The sequence below is a fragment of the Macrobrachium rosenbergii genome, chromosome 56 (assembly GCF_040412425.1).
Source record: "Macrobrachium rosenbergii isolate ZJJX-2024 chromosome 56, ASM4041242v1, whole genome shotgun sequence".
In the NCBI taxonomy this organism is placed as follows: domain Eukaryota; kingdom Metazoa; phylum Arthropoda; class Malacostraca; order Decapoda; family Palaemonidae; genus Macrobrachium; species Macrobrachium rosenbergii.
In genome coordinates, this window is record NC_089796.1 from 23456095 (window position 1) to 23465413 (window position 9319).

At 38.4% G+C, this 9319-nt stretch overlaps 1 pseudogene across 1 annotated transcript in view; it reads right to left on the bottom strand.

The window, feature by feature from the left end:
- LOC136836756 (annexin-B12-like) overlaps positions 1-6402 on the bottom strand; it is a 55864-nt pseudogene extending 49462 nt beyond the window's left edge. Inside the window, exon 1 of the transcript XR_010852464.1 lies at positions 6271-6402. The product of XR_010852464.1 is annotated as an annexin-B12-like (transcript). The remainder of the gene's footprint in view (positions 1-6270) is intronic.
- Between the last annotated feature and the right edge of the window lie 2917 nt (positions 6403-9319).

Sequence of the window (9319 nt, forward strand, 5' to 3'; positions counted from 1 at the left end):
CTTGAAGCTACAAATGTCGCTTAATATCCAATTCACGATACTTCGGGAATATCCCAGATGGGGAATTAACACCGAAGGGGAATTTTTTAAAAGTAATAAATGGATCGGAACCGCCGGGTCTCGACCCCTCGACTCGGTAACTTCCAGCGACTCCATTCGACGGTCAAACCATTGAGCCACCAAGAGAGGTATAAGATAATGCCTAATCTGCCGTACTTATGTACCCGTCGAGAGCGGGGAAATCGTACTTGGCTTCGGCATTAACCCATCTCCACCATGATAACTCATTGGTATGTTTGGAACACGCAGCTCTTAGTATGAAATTTTTATCACACCGTGATTTATATATATTCATGAAGTTACAAATGTCGCTTAATATCCAATTCACGCTACTTCCGAAGTAGCGTGAATTAGATATTAAGCGACACTTGTGACTTCATGAATATATATATATATATATATATATATATATATATATATATATATATATATATATATATATCTAACTCACGGTGTGATAAAAATTTCATGTATATGTGTGTGTGCAAACTTGGATTCCCGATATGATGAATCTGGCTGAAGAAAGTGTCACCATCAAAAGCCCACCAACTTCTTGTGGAAATAAATGAATGAATAAATAATGAATTAACAATACACATTAACGTTTCTTCTTTGTATAACAAATGCCGTAACTGAAACTTGCAACGTATCTTTATCAGCGTGGCGTAAGGAGCAACAGGTTACAATGAGGCTCGAGGAGCAACGGCAGGAATACATGCAAATACGCTAGGTAGTATCATGCAATGCATTGTGGACATCACTCGCTTCTAACAGAATTTACTGAAATCTTCCTCGATTCAAAGCAGACATAGTAATCACGTGCTTAATCTAGCATAAGTAAAACTAATTGCAAATCACGTAGACTAATAATTATAAGAAGACCAATTATACGTCCCTTACTCAATTTGGCAAATAAAAATTACTTAATTTGGACAAATAACGTACCCAATCTGGTTGGAGAAAAGTTACAAATCGCGTACCCTGCCTGGTATACGACGAAAACGAAGTTACAAATCGAGCACCGAATTTGGCATATGAGAAATTACACTATTTTATCACATTTCCAGCGACAACAAATCATTGCTGCGTCCGCCGAGATTTCAAAGAGAGCAGAAATAAATCTTCAAACATAGTAACATCCTGTCCTACAAGATTTCTTTTCTCCATTCGGTTTTTAGGTTACTGGAATGTGATAATATATAAACTACAAGTTTCGAGTTACATTTACCTCCAACACATGAAAGATATGCTTTAATTAACTTTCAACAAATTTGTCATTCGGGCCATGGAGTCCCACACGCGAACATACTACACCTTGGGAATAACTTACAACCAAGGGGAACTGTAACTGATAAGTGCCTGTAGCCAGGTGGCCAATTCACTATCTATCGAAGTTTCTAAACCAGGTCATGTGTAGAATCCTGGCCAGCTCAGAAGCATTGTCAAACACAATTCCCCCAGGTGTGAGTTATCTATAACGTATACTGAACTCCATATTATATTTGTAAATACAAAAAGTCACGCAATTATATACACAAAATTATATATATGTATATGTATATATACATATATATATATGTACATAGGTATATATGTATATTATATATATATATATATATATATATATATATATATATATATATATATATATATATATATATATATATATATATATATAGTCCTGGGGTTTTTGACTGTGCATGAACATGGTTCACAAAGGAAGAAATATATGACAACTGAAAGTTTGGTACTGACCGAGGCAAAATGAAAGAACAATTATGCAGAAACGGAAGAATAGAGTGTGACCATGTATGTAGTAGCTGAATGGCGTAGAGCTCAGGAGGAACTAACATTTACATGTCAAGAAGACACTGAGGACAGGTGAAAGAGTATAAAATTGTCATGTCAAGGACTGAAAGGGTAAACTTGTGTATGGCAGGAAAAGTTATAACAGCTAGTACATATGAGCTGGGGATGGAAAAAGAGAACACATTCTTTTGAAATCGTCTATTGCTGTACCTAGCTAGTTTAGCGAATATGAAAGTGCAGTTGTGCTTGGTGATTTGAATGTAAATGCGTGAGACAAAGTGATGGCACTGTTTGTAGGTAATAAATAAAAGAATGTATCAAATTTTGTGAGATGTTATTGGAAAGAATACCTATTATTTATGCTTGGGAAAGAGAAAATGGTGAGAGAAGTTTCTCTGATTGTTAGCACACATCAATGGATTAAATAGATGGTACATGTAATGGTGAGAGTAGACGTGGCTGGGGATATACCCTATCATTACTTGGCTGAGGCAAAAGCTAAGACTGATGGAAAGGAAGGGGCGAAAGTATGGCTGAAAATGTAATGAAGTACGGATGACCACAGGTTAGCGAAAAGAATGCATAATTCATAAGCATCAGGAGGGTGGAGGAGAGGAGAGGAAGGCCTACAAAGGAGTAGACAGATGGCACGAAAGTCAGTGGAAAGGAAGAGCCTTCAAACCCAGCATGCGGTAGAGCTTGTGCAAGACAGAACTGAATGCTGTAGCGTGTGTAAAGCTGCTTGAAGCACTGCTAATGAGCCTTCTGATTAAATGTATGAAGTGGCTTTCATGCAGATTTTGGGCGCAAGGGGTTCTTTCACGATTCAGCAGTCACAATGTTTTTCCTCTAGAGCCATCTCCAGGTTTGGGGAAGTGGCTTAATTTTGAGTGTGTTCGTGTGTGTTTTTTGTGTGTGCGCGCGCGCATAAACAAATTACATTTACTATAAAGTCTGACCCAAAATAAATGCTGGCTACAGATTTATTGCGCAACCCACCCACACAACCAAGACGGGAGTGGGCAGAACAAGTGACCCAAAAGCCAATCACGGACAAAATTTTCTTAAGTGTAACTGAGCGTGAGCACTCATCCTCATGAACATTTAAAGAATATCGTGTTTTTCTAGAAGTCAGTCGCAGATGACTGGGTTCATAGGAGACACTGTCAGTGCATAACACTCAGAATACTGGCAAACAGTGGCAAGGTTCATCAAATCATTTAAGATTTCAACGAGCGCATTAACTTTGCTATATTACGTAATCTTGACGAATGATTTCGTACATACCAACCCATGTATAACTGAATCGCGAAAATATGGAACGTGATGAATAAATAAATAAAGATAAAATCCACGAAGGAAAATCCTTCGTGGATTTTGTCTTTATTTATACCAACCCATACATACAAACATAAAAATTAAAAGTATTATTGTTCATACATTAATGACAATAACAACCTTTACATCCACAGGAAATTCGACTTAAAAAATGTCATCTAACAATGCATTAGGGTACAACAATCTATTGTTTCATCTAACAATGCATTAGGGTACAACAATCTATTGTTTATCATTAACTGAAACGCGAATGAACCCAACAACCACAACAAAACAACTTGAACATGTAGGCCACGTGGATGTTGCTGTAGTAAGCGCTCTATTGATTTCCTCACGATCTAAAGGAGACGTTGAATCACTAGATCGCCCTCCCACTCCAGAGTCAAGACACGTAAACAGTGGCATCCAAATATAAGCTTCCTTCTCCACTGAAAATAAACACCACATAGACTCCGGGTCTACCTTAAGATATTCCGCGTTACGTAAGCTCAAAACACTTAGACCATTTTCTTTCGTAAGCAAAAAACAAATGAACCGGCAGGCGAAGAAGTCATGGCATATTTGCTATTGTGTGCGATTTCAACATCAGATCAATCTCATCAACCAACAAGAACTTCACCGAAAGCACCTTCCAAGAAGTACACCTGTAAAATGTAAACACTTCTCCAGTTCGTAACTTTTATAAGCAAGACACTTGTGGTGACGTACGATTACTAAACAAATGGCAACTCGGCAGTGTTCTCTTGTTTTCGAAGAGAAGCTGATTTTATACACAAATTGCACTGATTTTATATTTCCAATAAAGATGTGGAACGACTGCTACCCTAACACTCAGTGCTTTGCCGATTACTGTAAGGACGACCGGAGTGTTCTGACAAGGGGGGAGTGACAGGCGGGCTGGAGTGCGGTACAGAAGTTTTAGACGTGGCACGCTGGCATCGTCTGATACAGGCCGCCACAGCCTTGAGCGAGTGCAAAACGGATGCTTACGACTAGAGCCGCAACACTGACCCAGAAAAAATAGTATGAGGACGAAAACCATCCGGAATAAAGAGAAAACTGCACAGCGTTATAAATCGAGCAGTATTCTGCCCTTTCGCAAAAATACTTGAATATTCTTCGAAAAGGAATAGGGATAGCTGCTCACTCTTCAGCTTTATATCTATTTATTTTGGGCATTTTTTCATGTATCCTATTACACTATAGTGTTTTAATAAAAAAAAAAAAAATTACGCATACAATCAAGGAGTAAAAGACACCTTCTCGTATGGAAACTACAAACAGAGTTCACTGAAATCCTTCAAAACGTATGTATAAAAATTCCTAAACAATAAAAGTTTTATAAAATGAAGGAATGAATGAATGTATAAGATTTGGGCTACATGGCCCAGTGTTGGGGCTGGGGTTGGCCATTCAGCACTGCCATCGCAAAGATGTAATTTAAACAAAAAATACTATTATTTAAAACTCACACAGCGACCTACGTGCTAATACGTAAACATTATGCAGATCATTCGTACATAATCGTTTATCTAAACAAAAAAAAATCAATAAAAAATAATCAGAACGTTAAAAATCAAAATTCTCTCCACAACAGCATCGGGGGCTCAAGTAAAACCTCTCCATCCAAAACGCTCGGCGAGAGATTGTAGATGATGACCAAACTTTTTTTTTTTTATTTATTGTAGATAATGAATCGGGAGCAACGCACCAGAATGTGCTCAACAGAAAGCACCCTGTCACAATGAGCACAAATTGAACCTGCATTAGGAAAACCACACCACAACACTTCATCATGGTGATAATACACCACTCTCCATCATTGATCCGCACCTAGCTGGAGCCGCAATTCTATCCTCTTGCAGTAGAGAGAGAGAGAGAGAGAGAGAGAGAGAGAGAGAGAGAGAGAGAGTAGCATCACACCCTCATCTATTTTCCTAACCACCCCCTCACTTAACCTTCCTCGCCCCCATTCTACTCCTCTGCTATAACAACGTTGCCAAAAGGATGGGGGCCTTGTGGGGAGGGGGGGGGGTCACAGGACTCCCAAAATCGATTGTTGCCGACCTAAGGGCGCCGCCAACCGGTAGGAGAGCTAAAATTTGGACAGCGTGGGCAACGTTCAATTGTTTTTCTTTTTCAAATGCGCTGATCAAGTTTTAGGAGGAAATAGGGCATAGAAAGATGAACACTGCGTCTCTTTTCCATAATAATCAAGTCAGACGTTAAGTTCTTTGAAAACTATACCGACACTGCTCCTTTTAACTAATTAATCTTCTCCTAGAGTTTTTGTTCATTTTCCTTAAATTTGTTTTGAAATCTTTCAAAAATCTAGATTAGCACCCACACTAACAGCAGTTACTTTTAACAATTTCTAATAAGAAATAATAGTTCACTATAACCACAATAATACATTAGCGAAGATCTAAAAACAAAATCATGAAACTCCTAAAGAAGCGCCGATATTGAACACACTAAGACACACCGCAACATGTTTTCAAGGTTAGAGCAGGCCTTACACAATTCTAGGTATAAAAGGACCCCAAATACATACACCACATCACGGCAATTCGGATCAACAGAACCCCGTGCTATCGTAGGGACAACTACAAAAACAATTTCAACATTGTACACGGTGAAGCAACAAAATATACCTGTATAGGTACATCTGGATGCTGTATGAGAATCTCTAGTTGTGTTTACCAGGCTACCAGCACACCTCGGCACACACACACACACACACGCAGAGGATGTCGTGAATTGGAACCTCAGAAGTTCAAGCGAGGAATGCATTACTACCATAATACAATTCAACTTGCATTTTAATATTTTCCCTACATTTTTATTTATCTATCAATTTGTTAATTCATCTGTTTTTCTAATAACTTATCTCCTCTTTCTGTATTTCCCATTACCTTCTGTGGCTTCTTTCGAATCAACGCCATATTCTTTGACAAGCTTCCTTAACTGCAAATTACCTACCGACATGCGGTAGGAATCGACGAGTGTTCTCATCCTACAATTCCCCTTCAGCACAAGCCAAAATCCGACAAGCCTTCCTACCTTATAAGGCCTTGCAGTTATCAATGCACAGTCACCAATCTTTAACAGGTCTTCTTCGCATCCTAGACTTAAGCGAAGCACCAGCAAGACTCCAACACTGACTGAAATTATATTTATTCTGTGCGAAGTTTGCTACGTAAAGGTAGTTGACGCCCTTGACACGAGCGTCATTTCCTTACTTGAATGGTTTACGACATGACGTCATTCATTGTATGTGACCGGAAGCCTATGACGTCGCGGACATCCAAAAGCTAGGTTCGGTGGCGTCACCGAATGGGTAGGCTAAGACTTCGGTACAGCATTTTTCTTCTTATTTACGTTATCCATTCAAAATGGACACATACCCCTACATTACAATGGACGACAACGAAAAACAATAACAATCTCAACCAAGAATATTATACAGGTCATTTTAATATTAAATATTAACCGAAGCTGATGTATCACGAAAAGCTCCCGGTGTCAGCTGTCGTATCAACGACAGATGGATAAAGACGAATAACTGTGAACCGCAAGAGAACCAATACCGCACCCTTTCGGGAAACAAAAAGTGTTAGAAAATAGATTTATCAATAAACTTACCATAAAATTCGTTGCAAAAACCTTAGAGTATGCACTAGGACCCGTAGACTGAAACTAACAGCACTTATTCAATAAACATGGGTTACCAGGCCATAAAAACTTTTACCTTTTGCTTTTATCTGATTAGATTGCACTATCTGATAGTTTGTCAGCCACATGACCCTTGCCTGTTACAGCAATATGTCATGCTGACGAATACGTAGCGACTGATTCATTCGTTCATTTTTAAAATACAACGGCGTCATAAAGGGAAAGGATAATATACATAAAATGTAACGATTCAGAAATTCAAGTATTCATGTGAGAGTGATTCACCGTCATTTCTTTACTTGGTGGCCACCCCTTGTTCGTGAAAATGTCTTATGTCAAACATACAGTACATACATCCATACATATATAAATACATATAAATATATATATATATATATATATATATATATATATATATATATATATATATATATATTTATATATTTATATATATATTATATATATATATATATATATATATATATATATATATATATATATATATATATATATATATATATATATATATTGCAATGTGAAACCATTTTAAAAGCAAACCCAACTTCCAAACTGACTTATAAAATAAATGTAGTATTATTCATACTGATAACTAACTGAGGAAGGGTGTGAGAAACTCAGCCCCTGCATAACTTTCTCTCCATGCTCCCCTTTTTTGGTACATCTTTTTATCTTTCCTAAGACCTGGTGACTGCTTGAAATACCTCCTTTCAGATAAAAGGCGAATGGAGATGGAAGCCTGCTGAAACCCCCCAAAAAGGTTGAGTCCTCCATAGAAACTGTCAAGCATGGGCTGCCAGAGGTGACCAGGATTTGGAAGGTCTTGACACAAGAAAGAGATTGTGACCTGTGTGAGTTGGCCACCATCTTGAACCCTGATGGCAGATGTGAGCGCTTGTAGCGTCCTCTGGAAAAAGTAGGAAAATAAGCCAGCGAGGTTATAAAAAGGGCACAGTCAGCCGAATCACTTTCAAAACCCTATTGGTAGCAAACCCGACACACATCCCCTTGCATGCTCCTTATTGAGCAGATCCCACGTGGCCATCTTTCGGCCCCCCAGTAACTTATCTGTGCATTCCCATTAAACTCATCCCTCCATTTCTGGTGAAATTCGACAAGGCCTCTCCATTGCTCCGTTATAAGGTAACGTCATAACTCGAGGTTCTTTCAAACAGCTATGTAACTTTAATCTTTGACTGAATTTCATTTTCTTTTCTGAAGTGTGATTTCTCACAAGTCCTGATTCAGTTAGCCCAGTGTGAATTTTTAATGTAAGCATCTCGCCCCAGAATCGAGTTATCTTGGCACCATATGTGCGACCCTCGATTTGCCCGACATCATTATAATTTTCCTTACCTATCACCTGCATTTCTAATCACAGATGGTGTTGCTAGCTGTGGGAACAACTGCTTGTCTTGTGCTTCATGCGGTGGCAAATCCCACTGCAATCAATTCTTCAGTGTCCCTTTCAAGAGGACTCCCCATAGATTCATCAATATTTAAACAATTGCTGAATTATTTTACCATGTGGCAGAACATTACTTTATCTGCCTATCATTCCCCATTCTTTTAATTGATGTGTTTAATTGTATATAAATTCTGTTTAAAGTAAACCTAAGTGTTTATCTGCACCAGTTCCTCGTTGAAATATGGCCTTCAGCCAACTGTTTCGTCTATTTAAGGTTCCACCTGACCTAGCAATTGCAGTCAGAGTTACAAGGTTTCATAGTAAAATCCCTGTTCTCCAGCTAGACCCCAGGATTGGATCCCTGAGCAAGGAATACAGTAAGTAGGTCATTTTGAAGCCCTAATAGTGGTGACCAATGCATAGAATCGCAGTCTGCATCACTGCAAGAACCTCTTGCAATGTGCAGCTCCCAGCCAGTGGCTTTGCTAAAGCTGGATGCGAGACTAGACACGATTCTGGTAACTTAAATGCTAAATAAGCACATGCAAACAAATTTCCACATCATGAGTACAGTGTTATTGTGTTTTAGCTTACCGTACATGCAAATAAAACTGACTGTAAACAGTGTTAGGAAACAATAGGCCACGTGCATGCTAACAAGATTTTTATAGTAAAGAGAGTGTATTTTCCAAAACACCATCTTTGTGGCTACCGCATGATGGTCTGCATTTCTTAACTGCTAGGACTAGTTAGGCAATGAAATGGGAATCCAAGTGATATAGAAAGGAAATAGTACAATTATTTCCTCCCTGTGCTTTGGTCAATTTGTCGTCCGATAATTAGCTAGGCTACACAGTAAATTCGAGACACGAACTATAGCCCATCCAGCAATCTTCGCTTTGCTGGAGTGTGTGTGTGTGTGTGTGTGTGTGTGTGTGTGTGTGTGTGTGTGTGTGTGTGTGTGTGTATATATATATATATATATATATATATATATATATATATATATAT